The sequence below is a fragment of the Carassius gibelio genome, chromosome A2, assembly GCF_023724105.1.
Source record: "Carassius gibelio isolate Cgi1373 ecotype wild population from Czech Republic chromosome A2, carGib1.2-hapl.c, whole genome shotgun sequence".
Lineage (NCBI taxonomy): Eukaryota > Metazoa > Chordata > Actinopteri > Cypriniformes > Cyprinidae > Carassius > Carassius gibelio.
The window spans coordinates 1259072-1263805 of NC_068372.1; the positions used below are offsets into that span (position 1 = coordinate 1259072).

Sequence of the window (4734 nt, forward strand, 5' to 3'; positions counted from 1 at the left end):
GAGAGTGAGATGGCGCCCCCTACTCCGGTTCTCATTAACCGTGAAGGCTGAGCTCCAGTGGCTTTTTCGAGCGACCCAGGCCCAACGAGGCCTCACCGTCTCGGGCATGGGGGTGAGATGGCGCCCCCTACTCCGGTTCTCATTAACCGTGGAGGCTGAGCTCCAGGGGCTTTTTCGAGCGACCCAGGCCCAACGAGGCCTCACCCTCTCGGGCATGGGGGTGAGATGGCGCCCCCTACTCCGGTTCTCATTAACCGTGGAGGCTGAGCCCCAGGGGCTTTTTCGAGCGACCCAGGCCCAACGAGGCCTCACCCTCTCGGGCATGGGGGTGAGATGGCGCCCCCTACTCCGGTTCTCATTAACCGTGGAGGCTGAGCTCCAGGGGCTTTTTTCGAGCGACCCAGGCCCAACGAGGCCTCACCGTCTCTGGCATGAGAGTGAGATGGCTCCCCCTAGTCTGGTTCTCTGTAAATTTGAAGGTTGAGCTCCAGGGGCTTTTTCGGTCGACCGAGGCCCAGCGTGGCCTCACCGTCCTGGGCATGGGGGTGAGATGGCGCCCCCTACTCCGGTTCTCATTAACCGTGGAGGCTGAGCTCCAGGGGCTTTTTCGAGCGACCCAGGCCCAACGAGGCCTCACCCTCTCGGGCATGAGAGTGAGATGGCTCCCCCTAGTCTGGTTCTCTGTAAATTTGAAGGTTGAGCTCCAGGGGCTTTTTCGGTCGACCGAGGCCCAGCGTGGCCTCACCGTCCTGGGCATGGGGGTGAGATGGCGCCCCCTACTCCGGTTCTCATTAACCGTGGAGGCTGAGCTCCAGGGGCTTTTTTGAGCGACCCAGGCCCAACGAGGCCTCACCCTCTCGGGCATGAGAGTGAGATGGCTCCCCCTAGTCTGGTTCTCTGTAAATTTGAAGGTTGAGCTCCAGGGGCATTTTCGAGCGACCCAGGCCCAACGAGGCCTCACCCTCTCGGGCATGAGGGTGAGATGGCTCCCCCTAGTCTGGTTCTCTGTAAATTTGAAGGTTGAGCTCCAGGGGCTTTTTTGAGCGACCCAGGCCCAACGAGGCCTCACCGTCTTGGGCATGAGAGTGAGATGGCTCCCCCTAGTCTGGTTCTCTGTAAATTTGAAGGTTGAGCTCCAGGGGCATTTTCGAGCGACCCAGGCCCAACGAGGCCTCACCCTCTCGGGCATGAGAGTGAGACGGCTCCCCCTAGTCTGGTTCTCTGTAAATTTGAACGTTGAGCTCCAGGGTCTATTTCCAGCGACCCAGGCCCAGCGTGGCCTCCCTCTCTTGGGCATGAGAGTGAGATAGCACCCCCTACTCCGGTTCTCGGTTTGCTGGGTGACCAGTGGCGGGTCGTAGGCTCCAGGGCCTCTTTGGTGAGAGACCTATCCGACCGGCCCTAGCCCTCGTCGGCCTCGCTCGGCAGGTCGGAGGCCCTGGAGGAATTCGGGGTTGGAAAAACGACTAAGTCGAAAACGCGGGCCTTGGCCAGACATCCACCCTCCCCGAGGCTCCGGGGCAGGCCGGGAAAGGTGCCTCTTCCCCGGGCACGTTCTGGATTCACCCGCGACCCTGGAGGTCCGCCCGATAGGGGATGGCGTTTTTACGTGCCGTCGCGATTTGGACGAACGCGTCATTTTGTGGACTTAGGCTCTGGCGAAAACCATTTCGGATCCAGGGGGCTGTCTGGAGGGTTCCCCGGCCCACATACCCTCGCCGTGGCCGGGGTGACGCGATTCGTCTGAGGGCCCCCCGACCGGGAACGCAAACTGATATCAAGGGGGCTTTGTGGACCGCTGCCCGGCCCAAGCACCATCGCCGTGGCCGGGGGCAGTCGAAAGACGACCGCCCTTACTGGGGAGAACCGTTCGCGGGGTGACCAGTGGTCGCCCGTGAGCTCTGACGACTAAGTCGGAAACGCGGGCCTTGGCCAAACATCCACCCTCCCCGAGGCTCCGGGGCAGGCCGGGAAAGGTGCCTCTTCCCCGGGCACCTTCTGGATTCACCCGCGACCCTGGAGGTCCGCCCGATAGGGGATGGCGTTTTTACGTGCCGTCGCGATTTGGACGAACGCGTCATTTTGTGGACTTAGGCTCTGGCGAAAACCATTTCGGATCCAGGGGGCTGTCTGGAGGGTTCCCCGGCCCACATACCCTCGCCGTGGCCGGGGTGACGCGATTCGTCTGAGGGCCCCCCGACCGGGAACGCAAACTGATACCTAAGGGGGCTTTGTGGACCGCTGCCCGGCCCAAGCACCATCGCCGTGGCCGGGGGCAGTCGAAAGACGACCGCCCTTACTGGGGAGAACCGTTCGCGGGGTGACCAGTGGTCGCCCGTGAGCTCTGACGACTAAGTCGGAAACGCGGGCTTTGGCCAAACATCCACCCTCCCCGAGGCTCCGGGGCAGGCCGGGAAAGGTGCCTCTTCCGCGGGCACCTTCTGGATTCACCCGCGACCCTGGAGGTCCGCCCGATAGGGGATGGCGTTTTTACGTGCCGTCGCGATTTCGGCGAACGCGTTATTTTGTGGACTTAGCGCGTATCGCAAGAGAACGGATCGAGTGGAGCACGTTGCGCGCCCGAGCTAGGACCCCGCCCGGCCACTGGCCGCTATGGGCGGGTGCGCCTAGGGGGCACGGTGGTTGGAAGGTACGAGCGAAACACCGTGTCCGGCACATGCGCGCATGAGAAGGGGCTCTGCCCCCCTCTTTCTTGGGAGACTCAGACGGCCGGTCTATCGTAAATGTCCGCCACCGGCGGTCGGAGAGGAGGCGCGAGGCGGGAGGTCGGCTCCGTCCGGCCCTCGCCCGTCCCCCTCCCGGCCCCGCGAAGCACACTTTTCCCGGTTACGGCCTCGATCAGCGGCCAGCCACCCCCGTGACCCACGAGCGGGGGAGGTCGCCGCACGTCGCCCTATGAGCGGCCGCGCCGCCTGGGTTCCGCCTCCCCCCGGGGGGGTGGACACCCTGCGCGGAGCGAGACCCGCGTGTAGGAAACAAGCGCGCTGCGGTTGTCCATCCCACACCCCCTCTTGAGGGCTACCTGGTTGATCCTGCCAGTAACATATGCTTGTCTCAAAGATTAAGCCATGCAGGTCTAAGTACACACGGCCGGTACAGTGAAACTGCGAATGGCTCATTAAATCAGTTATGGTCCCTTTGATCGCTCCACCCGGTACTTGGATAACTGTGGCAATTCCAGAGCTAATACATGCAAACGAGCGCCGACCCTCCCTCACGGGCGGGGACGCGTGCATTTATCAGATCCAAAACCCATCCGGGGTCGGGGATCCGTCCTCGCCCCGGTCCCTTTGGTGACTCTAGATAACCTCGGGCCGATCGCGCGCCCTCTGCGGCGGCGACGACTCTTTCGAATGTCTGCCCTATCAACTTTCGATGGTACTTTAGGCGCCTACCATGGTGACCACGGGTAACGGGGAATCAGGGTTCGATTCCGGAGAGGGAGCCTGAGAAACGGCTACCACATCCAAGGAAGGCAGCAGGCGCGCAAATTACCCATTTCCGACTCGGAGAGGTAGTGACGAAAAATAACAATACAGGTCTCTTTCGAGGCCCTGTAATTGGAATGAGCGTATCCTAAACCCATGGGCGAGGACCCATTGGAGGGCAAGTCTGGTGCCAGCAGCCGCGGTAATTCCAGCTCCAATAGCGTATATTAAAGTTGCTGCAGTTAAAAAGCTCGTAGTTGGATCTCGGGAGTGGGCTGGCGGTCCGCCGCGAGGCGAGCCACCGCCTGTCCCGGACCCTGCCTCCCGGCGCCCCCCGGATGCCCTTAACTGGGTGTCCGGTCACCTCGGGGCCCGGAGCGTTTACTTTGAAAAAATTAGAGTGTTCAAAGCAGGCCGCCTGTCGCCGCTGAATACCGCAGCTAGGAATAATGGAATAGGACTCCGGTTCTATTTTGTGGGTTTCTGGAACCCGGGGCCATGATTAAGAGGGACGGCCGGGGGCATTCGTATTGCGCCGCTAGAGGTGAAATTCTTGGACCGGCGCAAGACGGACGAAAGCGAAAGCATTTGCCAAGAATGTTTTCATTAATCAAGAACGAAAGTCGGAGGTTCGAAGACGATCAGATACCGTCGTAGTTCCGACCGTAAACGATGCCGACCCGCGATCCGGCGGCGTTATTCCCATGACCCGCCGGGCAGCGTGCGGGAAACCACGAGTCTTTGGGTTCCGGGGGGAGTATGGTTGCAAAGCTGAAACTTAAAGGAATTGACGGAAGGGCACCACCAGGAGTGGAGCCTGCGGCTTAATTTGACTCAACACGGGAAACCTCACCCGGCCCGGACACGGAAAGGATTGACAGATTGATAGCTCTTTCTCGATTCTGTGGGTGGTGGTGCATGGCCGTTCTTAGTTGGTGGAGCGATTTGTCTGGTTCATTCCGATAACGAACGAGACTCCGGCTTGTTAAATAGTTACGCGGCCCCGTGCGGTCGGCGTTCAACTTCTTAGAGGGACAAGTGGCGTTCAGCCACGCGAGATGGAGCAATAACAGGTCTGTGATGCCCTTAGATGTCCGGGGCTGCACGCGCGCCACAATGGGCGGATCAGCGTGTGTCTACCCTGCGCCGAGAGGCGCGGGTAACCCGCTGAACCCCGCTCGTGATCGGGACTGGGGATTGAAACTATTTCCCATCAACGAGGAATTCCCAGTAAGCGCGGGTCATAAGCTCGCGTTGATTAAGTCCCTGCCCTTTGTACACACCG

At 61.0% G+C, this 4734-nt stretch overlaps 1 non-coding gene across 1 annotated transcript in view; it reads left to right on the top strand.

The window, feature by feature from the left end:
• Positions 1-3040: 3040 nt before the first annotated feature.
• The window catches only part of LOC127940290 (18S ribosomal RNA), a 1861-nt gene continuing 167 nt past the window's right edge, over positions 3041-4734 (top strand). The window contains exon 1 of the ribosomal RNA XR_008148960.1: positions 3041-4734. This exon is cut by the window's right edge and continues 167 nt beyond it. This is a non-coding gene — a ribosomal RNA (18S ribosomal RNA).